The following is a 21,465-nucleotide window of genomic DNA, read 5'->3' as shown; positions in this document are numbered from 1 at the left end:
TGGTTCCATATAAGTTTTAGGATTATTTGTTCTAGCTCTGTGAAGAATGTTGGTGTTAGTTTGATAGGGATTGCGATTAGGGTCCTGTTTTTTTTTTTTTTTTTGAATGTTGTATTTATTTTTGAGACCAAGAGAGAGCATGAGCAGGGGAGGAGCAGCAAGAGAGGGAGACAAAGAATCCTTAGCAGGCTCCAGGCTCTGAGCTATCAGCACAGAGCCTGACGCAGGCCTCAAACCCACAAACCATGAGATCATGTCCTGAACCAAAGTTGGACACTCAACTGACTGAGCCACCCAGGCGAGGGCCCAGTTTTTTAGTGAGCCTGTGCTCCTGAGCTGTGAGCTTGACAAATGCTTCTTAGTTTTTTTCCTCATTAGGTGGGTCAAGGTGGCTACAGGATGCTGGAGTTGGGTAATTCCCTTCCCTTAGGTGGGTTAGGCTCTGATAAAACCCCAATAGTTTAGGCTCTGGTAAATTTGTGTCCCTCTAGGGCAAGCCTTGCTAAGAAGAATACAATGTGTTGGTTAGTTTATCCTTCCTCCTGCTGGGAGCATGAGGTGATATTTCTTTGATCTTCACTGTGAGGCCCTGGTAGAGTTCCTGGAGGTAAAACTTTCCGAAGTGTGAGGGCCCCCTCGTGACTGACTCCCTTTAGAAATTTTAACTTTCAGATTTGTCTAAGCTAAGGCTCTTACAAGTCAAATACAGTTTAGGTTTCCTACCCTACTACTGATTCTCCTGGAGGTTTCTGTTTATGGGTTTCTGCTCTTGTAAGTTGTGATATTCTGGATTTGCTTTTCTCCAGTTTTGAGGGCACCAATTTGCTATGTGACCCTGCCTCTCTGATGGATCTAAGAATTGTTGATTTTTCAGTTTGTTCAGGTTTTTGCTGGTCATTAGAATGGAGTGATGACTTCTGAGCTACTTTCACACTGGACTTAAGTTGGAAGTTAGAGCTTTGTTGTTTTTTTTTTTTTTTGCATTGAAAATATGAATACATGACTCATGGGAAAATAATAATATGATATTTATTAACCAAGAGGATCTTACACAGTATAGTCTGGAATTTTAGTTTTGATAGATGAGTTCTAGGAATATTCAGAGGTCTTTATCTGGTTTGGGGCAGGCTTTAGGGGCTAGAACCTATGTGCTGTTGAATCTTACTTATATTCTCAGTCAAATTCCCTGAATCATTGGTATTGGATTTAATAATATTGTTATTTATTAAAATAAACTTAATCTATAGTAAGCAGATACTGTTTAGACTAGACTGACTTTGTGTAAAAATCTTTACAGTGAGACTGAGATAAGCAAATCTGCCTCGTATCAGTTTGTATATGGGAGGACCAAAGTGGAAGTGAAATCAGCAAAATGAGTTCATAACTGTCTTTATATGCTTTCATTAATTTATTAATGATAGAGGTGTGAGTAAAACTCTCAAAACTTAGTTGTAAAATAAGATGAAATCTGTTTTCTTATATACTGTAACAATTTTTCTTTTAAGCCTAATCATGAGCAGACAACTGTTAGTAATCTGAAAGCAAAGTTTTCTGAAATGAGTCTCCTCAGAGATTGTGGAAAGAGTGGTATGTGCATGGAGATAAGACTACAAACATGAAAACTCTGTATCCTGTTTAGTAGAATTGAAGATGACTTTGGAAATGTGTGTGTTTGCCTGTAGAATGAGTGGTAAAATTGTAAGATGTTTTATGTTTATAAAAGATGAGAAGCATCATAAAAAAGCACACTGTGCATTTGTCAAAACCCATAGAACTTTAACTCAGAAAGTGAACCTTAATGTATGCAAATTTAAAAAAATCATTTAGAAGGTTGGAAGACCTTAGGTAGATTGCAGATTGAGACAGAAGATTCTAATTCTGTTAGAAATTATGAAAGAATCTCACTGACAGAGTTGGGGAGGAAAGGTGCTGACTTAATTAACTTTGGAAATGCATGGAACCTGAAAGACTAAGGGCGAAAGGAACTGCACATAAGCAGTGCACTCCAGTTGTCAGTGTTGCTTCCCATAGCTGTGATTGCATGCTAGAATTAAGCAGTTAAGTAAAATAGATCATACGAGGTAGGAACCAAGTTTCTTACTTGGGATAGGAAGGTACAAATAAACAAGGGGAAGGATGATCCTTGCGGTAGTGAATTAGAATTGAAGACCTCAGTATGAGTTCATGTTTAACTTAATACACAGCGTACATTTTAAGTCGGTTTAGTTCATTAACCTCAAAGCAATCAAACGTAAAAAATCTCAGCCCTGGAATTAATGCACAGTTTTTTATATTTAAGGTAGAACTAGTAGAAAAGTATATTATAGTTAATATTTTCAACATTGGCTTTCAAAAGCATTGTAGGATTTGTTAGACCTCACAGAAAGAATGTGGGAGAGTCCTAAATCCAAACCTGTGTATTAGCAATCATATTGTTGAATGACTTTGGATATGAGGGAGCTTTGTATTGATACAAACAAATACATAACCCATAATTGTAGAGTAATGATTGCATTTTGCACTATTTGTAATTTTATTTAAAGTACTGTTAAATATATGTGGTATGCTTCTTTCTTCTCTCTCTCTTTCATTCATTCCCAGGAGGAAACACAGCAACAGAGTTTCAGTGTCGCTAATACTTGTACCTAATTTTCAGTTAAACAGTTTGTGGCAAGACTTGTAGAATGACCATTTTCAAGTCATTCTGAGGCTGAGATAAATGACTGTAGTATGCCATATAAAGTCTTGGGAAAATTCAAGTCCTATTTTTTCTTTTGATGAAATGAAGGGCTTGAGTGAAATAATTAGGGAGATATTTCTTAGAAACCTTGGAGCATCTTTGTAATTTTTTATTATGCATGCTTATTACCACATTTTCTGGGAGAATGATTTAAAATATTTTATCTTAGTGTTGCATTGTATCAACTATAATTTTGAGTTGGGAAAATACATACAGTCACAATATCACTGAGATTTAATTGATGCTTTATCTGGTTTGATGTAGTTTTATACTAGAAATATTGCTGTTTTCTAGAGTTGTATATACTACTTACGTTATTATATATTTACTGTGTATATTCTGATATTCCAAAGACCCATCTCTATGGAAAGGTAATACTTTGGTTTTACTCTGTTACAATGCATGTTCTGATTTAGTACTTTCGGATGGAGCTTGAGATTTTCTGAGGCTGTTGCTACATGGTCTATATTTTGAGTTGTAAGGCTTTAGAGCAAAGGGTGGTCCAAGTTTTCTAGAAACATTCAGAGTGTAAACATTTTAGTCTTTGTGGGCCACATATAGTCTCTGTTGCATGTTCTTTTTTCTTTTTCTTTTTTTCTTTCTTTTTTTTTTTTAACAACCTTTAAAAATGTAAAAACCATTCTTAGCTCATAGGGCCATACAAAAACAAAGCATGGGCTAGATTTGAAACCCTCGTCATAGTTTGCCATTTTTGCTTTAGAGAAAAAGGATGTATGCATTCAGTTGTTGATACAAGCAAAAATTCTAGAATTGGTGTTTGTTTGTAGCTTTTCTGCATTTCAGATCATATGATTTTTCTCTGACATAATTAATGAAGTGAATTATGGTTCAGAAGCTGATGGTTCAGAAACTTGTTGCTTTCATTTTTTTGCTTATTGTAATTGAGGTATAATTTTACATAAAGTAAAATGTACCTTTTTTTTAGTATATGATATTGCAAATTTTGACAAATGCATACAATTCTGTGTTGTCAAAGATGAACAAAGCTGGACCCTAGTTAAAAGGGTAACTTCAGATTTTAATCAGTAATATATTATTGCAGTGTGGAATAGAGTGCAGTGTAAATGGAATTCTACTTTGATTTGTACATGGGTAACTCAGTGTTTTAAAGGGAGAATGAAGGAGTAGGGAGGGGGTGAGCAAGGGTTCAGTAGAGTCAGGGGAGTGATAAATTACCAAAAAACTGGAAGGGGAAATTGGTCTGTGTGAAACCATCTGGGTTGGTTAACTGGCACTTATCCAAGGCTCCTGCCCTCCCACAGAGACTGGCAGACAGGGGCCCTATGTTCAGGTGTTGGCTGGAACAAACAGTAAATTCTTTTGGCAGCAGTGAGTTTTCTCAGGCAGGCACTTTATGAGGGACTAGGGTCATCTTAGGGATGCAGCCTTGAGCTATTAGAAGCTATGTTAGTATCCTGTTCAAGTCTTTGTAGGCCAAGGTTGAGGCCTAGCTGAGAAAGGACTCAATGGAACCTAGATAGAGGTTAGTCAGAGAATCTTTGTCGATACCAGCACCACAATTGAGATATGGAAGTGTTCTACCCCCCCCAAAATTTCCTTGTGTGTTTTTGTACTTCTTGCCCCCCACTCTCAGCTCCTTGCAGTTACTGACTTGTTTTCTGTTCCTATAGTTTTGTCTATTCCAGAATGTCATATAAATGGAATCATGCAGTATGTAGCCTTTGAGATTGGCTTCTTTGAGGCTGAATAATGCATTTGAGATTTATCTGTGTTGCTGTGTGTATCAGTAGTTTTTGTTGTTGTGGCTGAGTAAGATTGTATGGATGCTTTACAGTTTGTTTATCCACTAATTAGTTCAAGAATATTTGGGTTGTTTCTAGTTTTGGCAGTCACAAATAAAGCTGCTTTAACTATTCGTATTATGTATGAGCCTAAGTTTTTATTTCTCTTTCATTACTCTTGGGTAAATACCTAGGAGTCAGATTGCTGTGTTCTGTGGTAACTATAATTAACTTTATAAGAAACTGAAAATTTGCCAAAGTGGCTGTGCCATTTTTCATTTCCACTAGCCGTGTATGAGAGTTCCAGTTGCTTTGCATCCTCACTAGTACCTGATATTGTCAGTTTCCTTTAAGCCATTCTTACATGTATGCAGTGGTATCTTGTATGTGTATTTGTGTGTGTATGTTTTAAACACTGTCAAATCAGCTTTATTATTCAGAGCCGCTTTGCGGAATTCAAAGAATATGGCACTTTCATAGGTTGTTTGCAAGCATCATTCTAGAGATATGGAAGGAAGGTTTTAAGTATAAATACAGTGGATTCTGAGTTTTGCCATATGCTGCTTCTATTGGAGGGTGGTGTTTCCCAGTCTAGGGAGCACATGGCCCCCATTCTCAGGGCTGGTTAATCCCTGGGTAAAGTCACCAACCTAGGCTCTACCTGGGTTGGCATATAAGTCAGGGTATGGCTAGTAAAACATAAACTACTAGGCTTTTTAGACAGAATTAAAAAAAATAACATTCCATTTATTTAAAAGTACAGTTCTTTCCAAAGCTTTTATTTATTTTTAATGTTTGTTTATTTATTTATGTATTTATTTGTTTTGAGAGCCTAAGAGAGAGCCTGGGTGTGTATGTGTGTGAGTGGGGGAAGGGCAGAGAGATAGGAGAGAGAATCTTAAGTTTCTGACAAGCACAGAGACTGATGAGGGACTTAATCCCGTGAACTGTGAGATCATGACCCAAGCTGAAACTGACTGAGCCACCCAGGCACCCTTCTAAAGCCTTTAAATTTAGCTGATCTTATTTTTTTTAATTAAAGTATGGTTGACATAAAACATTATATTAGTTTCAAATGTACAGCATAGTGATTCAACAATTACATACACATTATGAAATGCTCACTGTGATAAGTGTAGTTACCATCTGTCAACATAAAAAGTTATTACAGTATTATTGTTTATATTCCTTATGCTGGACTTTTCATGCCTGTGACTTATTCATAACCGTAAGTTTATAACTCTTAATCCGTGTCACCTATTTTGCTTATCCCCCCTTCCCTAAAACCACTCGCACTTTTGACCCAGTTGCAGATTGAAGGTTGTCATGACTACCTGTAGGTTCAGTAATTCACTAGGACTTCCAGAATTCACTGAAAGTTGTTATATGCTGGTTATGGTTTATTTTAGTACAAGTAAAAATCAGCCAGGGAAAGAGGTGCATAGGACAGGGTCCAGGAGAGTTCCAAGTGCAGACCTTCAGTTGTCTTCTCCCAGTAGTGTTAGGTGTGTGGACAGCGCTTACTTCTCCCAGCAATGTGTGCCAACATGTAGAGTGATGCCAAATAGGGAAGTCAGATGAGACTTGGTGTGTGTTTTATTAGGGTTTGGTCATGTAGACATGATGACTTCCTGCTTTGTTGGCTATAGTCTCTAGCCCCCCCAGAGGTTGGGCTTACACTGAGTGGCCCAAAGCCCCTACACATTGTTAGCCTAGATTATCTGAGGTGGCTTATGGCCTCAGATCAACAAAAAGGCACTCTTAGTAAAGACAATTCAAGGGTTTAGAGATTACCTTACACTGGTTGAGGGCAAAGGCCAGCCCTCTGTAAGGAAAAGGTTAATCATCTACTGCAGTTATGTGTTTAGAAGTGTATTGGTTAATTTCCAAATTTTTAGGATTTTGTAGATATCTTTCCTTATATATTCTACTCTAATTTTCTTGTGGCCAGAGAACATACCATGTATGATTTCAATTCTTTGTTGCATAGCCCATATTCTTGTGAATATTCTGTATGTACTTGAGAAAACTGTTTATTCTGCTATTCTGGAATGTTTTCTTTTCCAGTACATTGCAATAATTTTTGTCTTAAGATTAGAATTATTTGGTCTTTGAAAATTTTAGAGAATTTACCAGTAGATGTATGGGCTATGTTCTCCCTCCCTTTTTCTCCCACCTGGAAAACATGAATTTACTCTCTTGATTTTATTAATAGTTGTAGCTTATTCAGGTTTCTAAAAACTTGACTTGATGTAGTTTTGTAAGCTCATGTTGTTCCTATACTTTTGGAAAATCTGTGGTACTTTTTTATTTTATTTTTTTACTTTAGGGATTTCTTCTCCCTTTATTTTTCTTATACTTTCTTTGGATTAGCTCTTCTTGTCCTTTTAGCTTTTATAATTTAAACATCCTTAGTACTATTTTTACCTGTACCTCAAAGTTTCATTATTTGCATCTAATATTTAGTAATAATGCAGTAATCTAATAACGGAAATTTACAATTTCCATTGAGGTTTCTTTGAACTGTGTTTTTTTTAGAAATGTGATTCTTAATTTCGAAACAGATATGGATTTTTCCTAGTTAATCTTTCTAGGTTAATTAATTACAATTACTGTGTGGCATGTATGGTAGTCCTGTACTTAAGGTTTGCATTATGGTCCAGTGTGTGGTTATATCTAGAAAATATTGGGGCGCCTGGGTCGCTCCGTCATTTGAGCATCTGAGCATTGGCTCAGGTCATGATCTCACAGTTCTTGGGATCGAGCCTGTGTAGGATTCTGCACTGACAGTGGTTAGCCAGTTGAGATTTCTCTATCCTTCTCTCTATGCCCCTCCCCCAAGCACACGTGCTCCCATTCTCTGTCTCTCCTTCTCTCTCAAATAAGTAAACTTAAAAAAAATTCCATGTGGGACATGACTCTTGGTCTTGAGGTTGTGAGTTTGAGCTCTATGTTGGGTGTAGAGCTTACTAAAAAATTTATTCTATGTGTGCTTAAGAAGATTGTATATTCTGTGTTTTTTGAGTGCAGTGTTCTAGATGTGTCCATTCAATCAAATTTGTTCTGTTGAAATCTTCTGATTCCTGATTTTTAAGTCTCTGATTTATTGCTGAGAGAAGTGTGTTAAAAATATTTCGCTTGGTGATTAATTTGACAGTTTCTTTCTATAGATATGCCTATTTTGCTTTATGTGCATTGAAGCAGTGTTTTGAAATAGAGGTAAGATAAAGACTTTTCTTCCTAATGTGCTTATACCATTATTTATTGACTTAGTTGCTGCTAATGCAGTTTGCCCCAGAGTTTTGTTAGGTATTGCTTGCCATATCCACTTTTCTCAGGTAAGTTTTTGCCTCATTTATATAGTGTTCCATCTTTTTACTTTTTGTGTGTTTATATTTTCTAGATGTTTCTTTTTTAAGTAGCATATAGTTGCAGTTTTTGGGTTGATTTTAAATCCATTGTTAAAGTTTGTCTTCTACTGAAGCTTTTTAAAAAAATTTTTTTAAAAATGCTTTTATTTATTTTTGAGAGAGACAGAACACAAGTGTGGGGTCAGGGACAGAGAGAGAGGGAGACCACAGAATCCAAAGCAGTCTCCAGGCTCTGGACTGTCAGCACAGAGCCTGATGTGGGACTCGAATTCATGAGCCGTGAGACCATGGCCTGAGCTGAAGTCTGACTGAGCCACCCAGGCACCATCTACTGAAGCTTTTTAAAGTCCTTTTACAACTTGTGCTTATTGTGGTTGCTCATGTATTTGGATTCATAGCTGACATTTTATTTTGAGTTTTCTATTTGTTCTGCCCATTTCTTTTCTCTTCTTGTCTTTCATATCGATTATATTTTGTCATTCAGTTTCTTCCATCTGCAAATTTGCAGTCTTTTGAGAATTTTAAAAATTTTATTTTTTTGAGAATTCTTAAAATTCTAGGATTTTTTTGACATGTATACTTATGAAATCCTTAGTATACTTTATCTCTGCTTATTATCCCTTTGTCTTATATATGTCATTATCATGAGTTTAAGTTCTCCTGCATTGTTTCCAGCCCACAAGACATTATTTTTAAAATTGAGGTAAAAAGAATAACATAATAATTATGGTATGCCTACTATATATACAAGCTAATCAATAGAATATTACCAGTACAGATTGCTGTCCATACTGGTTGCCTCCTTGCTTGCACCATACATCATACTTAATTCTTTAATTGTTTTTGGGGTTGTGAAGTAGTGTGAGACTCTAAAGAGAACCCCCCTCTCCACCGTGAGTTTTAAAAATATACACTAGATTTTCAATTTGATAAATTTTGAGAGTTAGATTAGAAATTAATTCCTAGTCTGGTCCCATTTTCTTTTTGTCAGTTATTTCAATTTAAGGAAAAAGTTTATTTTGTAGCTTTCAAATGATTTTGTCCTTCTTCTTTTCTACCTGCTTTCCATCTCTGGTAGATTAATGAATGCCTATTGAAATGCCTACTGAGGGGCGCCTGGGTGGCTCAGTCGGTTAAGCGTCCGACTTTGGCTCAGGTCATGATCTCATGGTCCATGAGTTCAAGCCCCACATCGGGCTCTGTGCTGACAGCTCAGAGCCTGGAGCCTGCTTCAGATTCTGTGTCTCCCTCTCTCTCTGACCCTCCCCTGTTCATGCTCTGTCTCTCTCTGTCTCAAAAATAAATAAAACATTAAAAAAAATTTTTTTTAAATGCCTACTGAAATGTACTCTTCGGTTTTTTTAAGTAGTATTTATATAGAACTTAATAGCAAATTAATATCTTACCTGTTGCTTTATATTCTTCTGGTAACTAAATCGTTGTGAAGTCATCCTATTTAAAATACGTGTTTCTGATGTTTTAAAAAGTGAGTATTAAATGACTGTTTCTCTTTTGTTTTTTTCTGTGATTACCTTGAAGTTTTTTCTTTGACTTGTTTGATTCCAGGGTGAAGTTGGAAGTAACTAATTCTTGCTTTTTGGTCCTAGTTAGTATCCAGGTAGCTCTAAAATTAGCACCATTATCAGAAGACTGGAGATTTTCTAGCTACTATTTCATTCTGAGTTTTGGAGTCTCAGAAAAAAATGGAGTCTATAGTTTTGTCGAAGAATCTTAATGCTCCCCCCTTTCCCCCCCACAAACAGTAGGTCTACTGTGGGTGTCTGATTAAGATTGCAGACTTTTCTCTGTTGATTTATGTGGATTTGAAAAAGAGTAAAAAGTGATGGCTTTTTATTTTCAGGAGTGTTTAAACATTTGGAAGTATACCAGTTTTCCCAGGTGAAATCTCAGCATTATTAATTGGTTTCGAGTAATGCAGTTTTCTTAAAGCCACGATGACTTCTCCTATTTGACTGGACCTACTTGAAGGACAAAACAAAAAATTTATGATTATTTTAAAAAACATTAGTTTTGTGGGGCACCAGAGTGGTTCAGTCAGTTAAGTGTCTGATTCCTGATTTTGGTTCAGGTTGTGTCCCAGGTTGTGTTATGGGATTGAGCCATGTGTTGGGCTCTGAGCTGAGCATGGAGCCTAGTTGGGACTGTGTACCTCTCTCCCTTTGCCCCTCTCTCGCGCGTGTGCTCGCTGTTTGTCTCTCTCTAAAATAAAAACAACAACAACAAGAAAGCATTAGTTTTGTGATCTTTTCACACTTTATTAAGAATAGCTAATGGTTGATGTAAGTCACCCAGTGTCAAAGTAATACAGTGTCAAAGTGACTGCACTATTTATATTGTGTATATTTTTATGAAAATTTGTAGGTAAGTTAACATAATGCCTCTTTTACCACTTTTGCAGAATTTTCTAAACTGAGAATACAAGCATTTAAAGGATATTTAATTATATTCATTTGTTCATATCTTATAAGTAAAATGAGACTCTGGTGTGTATAATATATTGAGTGAAGAAGCAAACTAAAACATCACTGAGGGTTACCACTAAATATTTATATAGTAAAGAATTGGATACTAAAAGCTTGAAAATTTGTAATAGAAGTTTGACAGTCTATTTTTTTTATTTTTTATTTTTTATTTTTTTAATTTTTTTTTCAACGTTTTTTATTTATTTTTGGGACAGAGAGAGACAGAGCATGAACGGGGGAGGGGCAGAGAGAGAGGGAGACACACAGAATTGGAAACAGGCTCCAGGCTCCGAGCCATCAGTCCAGAGCCTGACGCGGGGCTCGAACTCACAGACCGCGAGATCGTGACCTGGCTGAAGTCGGACGCTTAACCGACTGCGCCACCCAGGCGCCCCTATTTTTTATTTTTTAATATATGAAATTTACTGTCAAATTGGTTTCCATACAACACCCAGTGCTCATCCCAATAGGTGCCCTCCTCAGTACCCATCACCCACCCTTCCCTCCCTCCCACCCCCCATCAACCCTCAGTTTGTTCTCAGTTTTTAACAGTCTCTTATGCTTTGGCTCTCTCCCACTCTAACCTCTTTTTTTTTTTTTTTTTTCCCTTCCCCTCCCCCATGGGTTTCTGGTTTCTCAGGATCCACATAAGAGTGAAACCATATGGTATCTGTCTTTCTCTGTATGGCTTATTTCACTTAGCATCACACTCTCCAGTTCCATCGTTGCTACAAAAGGCCATATTTCATTTTTTCTCATTGCCACGTAGTATTCCATTGTGTATATAAACCACAATTTCTTTATCCATTCATCAGTTGATGGACATTTAGGCTCTTTCCATAATTTGGCTATTGTTGAGAGTGCTGCTATAAACATTGGGGTACAAGTGCCCCTATGCATCAGTACTCCTGTATCCCTTGGATAAATTCCTAGCAGTGCTATTGCTGGGTCATAGGGTAGGTCTATTTTTAATTTTCTGAGGAACCTCCACACTGCTTTCCAGAGCGGCTGCACCAATTTGCATTCCCACCAACAGTGCAAGAGGGTTCCTGTTTCTCCACATCCTCTCCAGCATCTATAGTCTCCTGATTTCTTCATTTTGGCCACTCTGTTGACAGTCTATTTTTATCTTCACAGATCTTTGGATATTTATACTCAGTAAAATTTAAGCAGTAATTGTGAAATCTAAAAATTCTACTTCTCAAGTTATAAAATTTTTGAGGAAAATATGGAAGACTGTTGTGTGGGAAGTAATTTATTTGGTGCTTTGCTTCCTAATATGATCTTCCATAGCTTTAAGAGCTAATTATTAACTAATATTTAGGGCCAACTGGTTAGTGAGTTAAATACATTAACACCACTGTAAAAGAACAGAGTGCTAAGGACAAACAGATGCTTCAGAAAGTCGGATTCTTCTTCACTAGTTTTGAGCCCTAAGTGAATTAGAATTCCTTGAGGATCTTTTATTGTTATTTATTTTTTGCTGGAGAGTATTTAATGTGGATGCTCAAGGCCTGGGCAGAGTGGGGAGTGCTCTGGAATTAGGCAGACAGGCAAGGTGGGTGGTTTGCAAGTCCACACCTGACCCCAGGAGAGGATGCTTGGGTGGTGGGGGCTGGCCCAGGCATGCCAAGGGGAGTACCAGAAGGATGGCCCAGGCAGGCAGACTCACCAGGGGACTCGCAGGCCAGCCCATGAGAAGGTATCTAACCCAGGTGGTGAGTGCCCAGGCCAGAACATAACCCAGGGAGGCAGGGTTGTAGCTGGTTGGTGGCTCCCAGAGCCTAGGAACTGGCATTGTTAGGGACCTTCCTGAGCTGCTGCTGGAATGCAAGGCATATCTGCTGGGTGGACTCAAGCAGCTTCTGGAGGCAGGCATGGAGGGGGTCATTTTTCTCCTCCTAAGTGGTCCAGACAGGAGTTGATCTGGTCCATCATGGAGTTGATGGCAGCATGTTCTGCTTCCCAGAAGCCATCATCCTTGCCTTTTGTGCCTGCCTCCATCGGCATGCCCAGGTCCCTGTTGGGGCCTGACATTGTGCTATGATGGAATGCTGTGTTGGGTGAAAGGTCAAGGTGCTTTTAGACAATATTGATGCTTGGGTCCCAACCCAGACCAATTTAATCAGAATCTCTGATGGAAGAGCCGAAGTTATTGATATTTTTAAGAGTTTCTTTTTTTCTTTTCCTGATATTTTTAAGAGTTTCTGAAGTAAGTCATTCCCAAATGCTGCTGGGATTGAAAATTTATGCTTTTGGTATTTCATCCTGGTGGTGGTGATGGTGGCATCGTCATCATCATTAGTGTGTGTGTATATGTGTGGAGGAGGGAGCACAGTCTAAGAAACACTATGTTAAAGAAAACTTGTATTAGTCTGTTCAGGCTTCTATAACAAAATACCATTACTGGTGACTTAAAAATAGCAGAAATTTATTTCCCTCAGTTCTGGAGGTTGGAAGATCCAAGATCAAGGTGCTGGCAGATTTGGTGTCTGCTGAGGGCCTGCTTTCTAGATGGCTGTTTTTCACTGAAACCTCACAAAGTAGAAGAGACAGGGGAGCTTTCTTGGGCCGTATTAGTAAGGGCAGTAATCCTATTTATGAGGGCTCTACCCTAGTGACTATTTACCCCCAGAAGCCCTACCTCCTAATACCATCACATTGAGAGTTGAGATTGCAACATACGAGTTTTAAGGGGGACAGACTTTCAGACCATAGCATAATTGCTATATTTACAATTCTAGGACTGATGATTGGGTTTTGAAGTTACGAAAGTGTGAATAAATCAGACAGTTTAGCTGAGTTTTCTTCCTTTAACAGTTCATTGTTTCATTGTTTATGGTGACATAAATATCAAGTTTTATTTATATATTAAAAAAATTTTTTTTTAACGTTTATTTATTTTTGAGACAGAGAGAGACAGAGCATGAACAGGGGAGGGTCAGAGAGAGAGAGGGAGACACAGAATCTGAAACAGGCTCCAGGCTCTGAGCTGTCAGCACAGAGCCTGATGCGGGGCTCGAACTCACAGACCTCGAGATCATGACCTGAGCTGAAGTCGGACGCCCAACCAACTGAGCCACCCAGGCGCCCCACAAGTTTTAATGTTAAGTTGGCTTTTCTGTCACAGATTGTTCTCTTTATATCAGTTTTCATCAAGATACTGTTTTAGGTAAGACCACAGATGGAAGGTTCAGGATGTGATTTCCCTGGTGGTTCTCTGCCAGTCATTCTCATGGATGTTGATATTGGCCCTTATGAGAGGAGTCCCGGTAGATTGAAGGAAGAGCTGTGAGACTTTTGAAAACACGCCATTTGTAACATGTTGCGAATGGGGGTAGTTATATGAGGCCTTGTTGGGAGAAGAGTTGAAGTGACCGTCTAAACTTTAAAGTGATGCTTTTGGGTGGTATTTGGATCTAAAAATTGATGTTCATGTTCACAGTTTATTTTTATTTTTAGAGAGCAAGCGAGTGGCGGAGAGGGGCAACGGGAGAGAGAATCTAAAGCAGGCTCCATGCCCAGTGTGAAACTGGACACAGGGCTCAATCCCACGACCCTGGGATCATCACCTGAGCCAAAAGCAAGAGTTGGACGCTCAACCGACTGAGCCACCCAGGCATCCCCATCATTTTAAGTAACAGAAGTCCCTGTGATTTAAACAGAAAAAGTATTTTTAAAGAGGTTATTGGGTTACTCCTAATAATATTGAGTTATTTCCTAAATGGTAGGAGAACCAGCCTTCGAATCTGTAGCCAGGAACAATGCTACAAATCATACCACAGATGTGATCCAGTGATAGCACTGGATGTTAGGTAGCATATTTGCCACTATTTGTACTCTCACTGACATGAGGCAACAGATATTCCTAAAATTGCTGCTAGTTCTTTTTGCAAAAGTGGATTAAAGAAGGCTGAATTAATTCAAACTGGATTTAATTTTCTTTTGCTATTGCCCCCAACCTCACCAGCATGGATTGCTTGTGGTCCTTGCTGTGCTGCTCTGCTGTTGCTTCCTTCTTCTCTGTCTCCTCTTCCTCCTTTTCTTGGTTTGTCTGACTGGCAAAACCCAAATCTTATGCACCTGTCCCACTTGCAAGGGAGGTTCGGAAAGCAAATAGCTGCTGCTTTCAGTTTCTTTAGTTTCAAGTGATTCTGTCTCATAAAGTGGAAGATTCTTTAAGCATAGGAAGGTAGATACTAGATGGCCCCCTCAGATGCCAGGTATCCATGGCAGACATTTTGTAAGTGAATGATCATAGGATTTGTGGCTATCTTTGCCATGATTTGAGTATTGGTTCTACTTTCCCCCCTTTTTAATGTTGAAAGAGTGAATGAGGTATGATGGTGGACATAAAGGAAGAAGAGAGTTAATAGAACTATAAGTTTTGTAACTGGAATGGACCCCAGGAAAAATCTAAGCCAATCTAAAAAAGAAAATACCAATTATAAGAGTTAATGTTCTTTAGGTAGATGTCGTTCTCTGAGAAGTCATCTTGACTCCTAATAATGAAACCGATTTTTACCCCCATTAGTCCTCATAAGAAAGCTGCTATATAATGTAATGAACAATACCATTATAATACCCACAAGTCATAGATTTCTTTGGCATTTATCCCTGTTGCATCAGGGCAAAGTGCAATTTTGTAAAAGCAGGTAAGGTAAGCTGGAGAGGTGAACTGAGAAAATATTCAAGGGTAAAGGCAAGATTCTCCTCAAAAACTAATTTTGGGATTCCTGTAATCGATACTAATTAAAGGCGTGACTGAAGTAATTTTACCTTGAAAACATAAATTCTCTCCACCAAGCCATTAAAAAAAAAGTCCATGAAACTATCTCTGTATAACTTCTGGTTTTGAGCGATGGGATATTCTAGTATACCCTCTAATGTGACCTTGTAGCAAAATGTGTCTTGAGTAGACTAATTATATGGGTTTATTAGGTATAAACCAGTTTTAAATTTAGTGGAGATATTGTTGCAGTAAAGTGTTACACGTATTTCTATATCAGTCTGTACAGTAGGGGAACAAAGGAGAGAGTATTCAGTTTTATTTTGGGGGCTATTTCAGATTGACCTTTTCTAGCTGAGCAGTTGTTTTCCAGAGGGACAAGGTATGGAAATGGGTAATAGTTTTTAGTCAGTAGGAACACTGTGTGCCAGACTCTTTCATGCTGTTGCACGTTCAAGGAATAGCAAACAGCTTGTAACTGGAACATAGTAGAAGAATAATGATATTTGTTAAAATAAAATTCTGCCTTTATTTTTTAAGGTTATGGTTTCTGTAATACACACATACACAATGTCCCAAGAGCAGGTGAATGCAAACCATTATTAAGCATTTGAGTGCTGACTGTACATACTCTTGCCATTATATTAGATTGTTTTGTGATGGGGGTTACAGTAATAAGTAAGGCAAGGACCTGGAATATAGAGGGGTGGGAAATGTGTGAAGAGCCCTAATATTTTGTGTATTTGATGTACAGGGGATATTGAAATGTACAGGGAGAGTGTGCTTGAGGGAGTCATGAAATTCTTCACCAAATATCATTAATGGTGACATTTGAACTCTTCTGAAGAATCAGGATATTTATGACAGTATAGAAGGAGGAGAGAGACATTCTAGACAGTATATCCTCTATTATATTTAAAGGACCTCAAAATGCATCACCTATGATTTCTTCAGAAAGGATTGTAGACAATAGCAATTTGGGAAAATGCATAACTTAGAGATATTGGGGGTTTGGTTCCATACTACGGCCATAAAGTGAATATCACAGTGAAGTGAGTCAAGTGAACTTTTAGGTTTGCCAGTACATATAAAAGTTATATTTACACTATATTGTGGTCTATTACTGTATACTGTAGTCTGTTAAGTGTGCAATAGCATTATGTCTAAACAATGTATATACCTTAATTAAAAAATACTGCTAAAAATGCATACCATTATTTGAGCTTACAAAGTGAGTGATGATCACAGATCACCGTAACAAATATAATAGTGATGAAAAGTTGAAATATTGGGAGAATTACTAAAGTGTGACGGAGACATGACGTGAGAAAGTGCTGTTGGAAAATGGTTCTGATGGACTTTCTTGATAAAGTCTTGTCACAAACCTTCAATTTGTAAAAACAAAACAAAACAAAAAAACATAGTATCTGTGAAACGCAATTTAACAAGGTATGCCTGTACTATAGTTAGCATTTTGTTTGATAATAGGGAATTAAATGGATTTAGTATGTTATTTATTTCCAGGTTTATAAACTTTATCTTCTTAGAGTGGTATATTAGTATTATTTCTGAATTAAATTTATTCTTTATATTATGTCCAACTTTTTGAAATTAGTCAACTAGACTGTTTAAGGATCATTCTTAGCAACCTAATTTTCTCCAGGATAACCAGTTTATATATGTAGAATTCCATTATGATGAATATTATCACAGCAAAGAGTCTAATAGAGCCATCCCCATGTTCCTTCTTGTCCCTCAATAGTAGAATCTTTTTCATATGGTTACTGTACATTCTCTTTAAAAAAAAAAACAACTCTAAAATGAATGCTTTCACTGTCTTTTGTCAATCACCACTTATTGTTAAAATGTGATACAAACACAGTCAAGTAGAGGGGAAGCATGGAATTATAGCCGACTTCTTCACAGTTCTTTTTTTTCTTTGTAGTTCTATCAGGAAACATATCCTTGAATTCTCCAACCTCCACTTCACTTAAAAGCCTAATTTACTAACCAAAGTAAGATGGAACTGGTGCAGGGGTCAGGAAGAGGAAGAGTGTATGAATTTCGCATGATACTTTTTTTTTTTCACTTTCATTAGAGTAGTCAAAATTTTTTTCACTGGTTGTAAAATTTCACCTTCTATATGTCACATTATGTTCTTAGAATGTGGCATGACTCATACACTTTGGGGCTGGTTTGGTTTCATATGCAGCTTTTTATTGCAGTTTCTTTTGCCCTGTTCCTATAGCCCAACTTTTTATTTTACTAGGTAAGACCCTTTTTATTTTATTTACCTTTTCTGCCCAACTCTCCTAATTTTTGCACTAATTTTTCTTTTACTCTGTTGAGTGGTTCCATGGTTGTAGAAGGAAAAACAATGAGATAAAGATGCTCATTTCATCCTTCTCTGAAGTCATCATGCTGCCCCCTAAACTCTGTCTCTATTCCGTTTTGTTGAATGACACCAATGTGGACTCATGCACATTTGCCAGCTCTTGAGAGCCATCCTGCTCTATCATTTATCTTTCTTCTCCCACATTGTTCCATCTTTCCACTTTTGTTTTCATCAGTTCTCATTTGGAATATTTCAGAAGTTTTGTGCTTTGCTTTTCTTTCTTGAATTTCTTCACCTTATCACCAGTGATTAAAACGATAATCTTACTGCTTTAATTTTCTGTTTAGAGTCTAAAATACCTTTGCATCACCTATAGGTCATGCAGTTCAAGCTTCTTTGCACATCAGAATAGGTCCCTTCTGTGGGATTTCTTTTGTTGGCAGGTGTTCCCCTCAATCCACTACATTCTGCAGCTCTACTGATCTTGCTCTTTATTGAATGTGTCATGACTTCTGATGTCTTTTGCATATGCTCTGTCTTCCTGGAATGCTGTTTCTCATTTTGAGAACTGCCTAAATAAAAGTACTGTTCCTCTGGTAAGCTTTTATTGACAACTGTTAACATTTACTACCTTGATTAAGTATCACTTCCTTGTACTCTCTTAGCACCCTGTTCATACATCTCCTGCTACGTTTATCACTCCTTGCCTAGATGCAGGTTTCATAGGAGCAGTTGTTTTGCCTTGCTTATTTTTGTATTTATGTCAAGGATGATGCTTAGCTCCTAATAGGTGCTTAGTACATTTTTAAAAATTGAATAATATCTTGGTAATTTTTAAAATACTTCTGTGTTTTTCTACTTCCTGTGGCTCTTTCTCTTTCTATATTAAACTTGTAGTGAGTTTTTAACTTAAATGTTAATCAGGTAACATAGGGAAATTTTAGTATTTATAGATGAAATTTATTACTTTACATTTTAAATATTTGAACAAATGAAGGTATTGGCAAGATTTACTTCTAAATTTTTATCAAATTTTCATCTTGACAAATGTCTCATTTTCACTTGTATTTGAAGCTTTTAACCTTGAAGTAACATGACTTGATATATTTTTTACTATTAAATAGTGTGAGAATTATCTATTAGCTTTGATAAGCAGTGGCATACAAATAATTTTATTACTAAAATTCTAATTGAGCTAATTTATTAACAACTTTTTAAAAAATATAATTTGTTATCAAGTTGGCTAGCATACAGTGTATACAGTGTGCTCTTAGTTTTGGGAGCTTCCATACTATACCCAGTGCTCATCCCAACAAGTGCCCTCCTCAATGCCCATCACCCATTTTCCCCTCTCCACACCCCTCCCCCCGCCGCCCCACCAACCCTCAGTTCGTTCTGTGTATTTAAGAGTCTCTTACGGTTTGCCTCCCTCCCTCTCTGTTTGTAACATTTTTTTTCCCCTTCCTTTCCCCCATGGTCTTCTGGTAGGTTTCTCAAGTTCCACATATGAGTGAGAACATACGATATCTGTCTTTCTGTGACTGACTTATTTCACTTGGCATAATACCCTCCAGTTCCATCCACGTTGCTACAAATGGCAGGATTTCATTCTTTCTCATTGCTAAGTAGTATTCTATTGTATATATAAACCACATCTTCTTTATCCGTTCATCAGTTGATGGACATTTAGGCTCTTTCCATAATTTGGCTATTGTTCAAAGTGCTGCTAAAAACATTGGGGTACCTGTGCCCTTATGCATCAGCACTCCTGAATCCTTTGGATAAATTCCTAGCAGTGCTATTCCTGGGTCATAGGGTAGGTCTCTTTTTAATTTTTTTGAGGAATCTCCACACTGTTTTCCAGAGTGGCTATACCAGTTTGAATTCCCATCAACAGTGCAGGAGGGTTCCTGTTTCTACACATCCTTGCCAGCATCTGTTGTTTCCTGAATTGTTAATTGTAGCCACTCTGATTGGTGTGAGGTGGTATCTCAGTGTGGTTTGGATTTGTATTTCCCTGATGGTAAATGATGTTGAGCAGCTTTTCATGTGTCTGTTGGCCATCTGGATGTCTTCTTTGGAGAAGCATCTATTCATGTCTTCTGCCCATTTCTTCACTGGATTATTTGTTTTTTGGGTGTTGAGTTTGGTAAGTTCTTTATTAGATTTTGGATACTAACTCTTATCCGATATTTCATTTGCAAATATCTTCTCCCATTCTGTTGGTTGCCTTTTAGTTTTGTTGAATGTTTCCTTTGCAGTGCAGAAACTTTTTACTTGATGAGGTTCCGAAATTCATTTTTGCTTTTAATTCCATTGCCTCTGGAGATATGTTGAGCAAGAAATCACTGAGGGTGAGGTCAAAGAGGTTGTTGCCTGTTTTCTCCTCTAGGGTTTTGATGGTTTCCTGTGTCATATTTAGGTCTTTCATCCATTTTGAGTTTATTTTTGTGTATAGTGTAAGAAAGTGGTCTAATTTCATTTTTCTACATGTTGCTGTCCAGTTCTCCCAGCACCGTTTGCTAAAGAGACTGTCTTTTTTCCATTGAATACTCTTTCCTGGTTTGTCAAAGATTAGTTGGCCATGCATTTGTAGGTACGATTCTGGGTTCTCTGTTCTATTCCATTGGTCTATGTATGTGTTTTTGTGCCAGTACCATATCGTCTTCATGATTACAGCTTTGTAGTAGAGGCTAAAGTCCGGGATCATGATGCCTCCTGCTTTGGTTTTCTTTTTCAATATTACTTTGACTATTCGGGGTCTTTTCTGGTTCCATACAAATTTTAGGATTGTTTATTCTAGCTTTGAGAAGAATGCTGGTGCTATTTTGATTGGGATTACACTGAATGTGTAGATTGCTTTGGGTAGTATTGACATTTTAACAGTATTCTTCCAGTCCATGAGCATGGAACGTTTTTCCATTTCTTTGTGTCTTCTTCAATTTCGTTCATAAGTTTTCTGTAGTTTTCAGCATACATCTTTGGCTAGGTTTATTCTTAGATATTTTCTGGTTCTTGGCCCAGTTGTAAATGGGACCAATGTCTTGATTTCTCTTTCTGGTGCTTCATTATTGATGTATAGAAATGCAACTGATTTCTGTATATTGATTTTGTATCCTGTGACTTTGCTGAATTCTTGTATCAGTTCTAGCAGCTTTTGGTGGAGTCTTTTGGGTTTTCCATGTAGGGTATCATGTCATCTGCGAAAAGTGAAAGTTTGACTACTTCTTTGCCAATTTGGATGCCTTTTATTTCATTTTGTTGTCTGATTACTGAGGCTAGGACTTCCAACACTATGTTAAACAACAGTAGTGAGAGTGGACATCCCTGTCGTGTTCCTGATCTCAGGGGGAAAGCTCTCAGTTTTTCCCCATTGAGGATGATATTAGCTGTCGGCCTTTCATATATGGCTTTTATGATGTTAGGTATGTTCTTTTTATCCCTACTTTCTTGAGGGTTTTTATTGAGAGAGGGTACTATATTTTGTCAAATGCTTTTTCTGCATCTATTGACAGGATCGAATGGTCCTTATTCTTTATTTTATTAATGTGATGTATCACATTGATTGATTTGCAAATATTGAAGCAGCCCTGCAGCCCAGGAATGAATCCCACTTGATCATGGTGAATAATTCTTTTTATATACCGTTGCATTCAATTTGCTAGTATCTTGTTGAGAATTTTTACATCCATGTTCATCAGGGATATTGGCCTGTAATTCTCCTTTTTAGTGGGGTCTCTGTCTGGTTTGGGAATCAAGGTAATGCTGCCTTCAGAGAATGAGTCCGGAAGTTTTCCTTCCGTTTCTGTTTTTTTGGAACAGCTTGAGAAGGAAAGGTATTAATGTCTGGTAGAATTCCCCTGGTAAGCCATCTGGCCCAGAACTCTTACTTGTTGGGAGATTTTTGATTACTGATTCAATTTCTTCACTAGCTAGGTTTCATAGCATTGTGATTTGAAAATGTGCATGGTATGATCTCATTTCTTTTATATTTGTTGAGGGCTGTTTTGTGACCCAGTATGTGCTCTATCTTGGAGAATGTTC

General features: G+C 37.5%; 1 protein-coding gene and 1 pseudogene across 1 annotated transcript in view; one reads left to right on the top strand and one right to left on the bottom strand.

Moving 5' to 3' along the window:
- LRP6 (LDL receptor related protein 6) overlaps positions 1-21,465 on the top strand; it is a 174,443-nt gene that overhangs the window by 44,000 nt on the left and 108,978 nt on the right. The window lies entirely within an intron of this gene.
- LOC122224255 lies at positions 11,683-12,818 on the bottom strand (annotated as a pseudogene).

Source organism: Panthera leo, chromosome B4 (assembly GCF_018350215.1).
Source record: "Panthera leo isolate Ple1 chromosome B4, P.leo_Ple1_pat1.1, whole genome shotgun sequence".
NCBI classification, from domain to species: Eukaryota; Metazoa; Chordata; class Mammalia; order Carnivora; family Felidae; genus Panthera; species Panthera leo.
The sequence above is the reverse complement of the archived record's forward strand: the minus strand, read 5'-3'. Positions and strand labels throughout refer to the sequence as shown.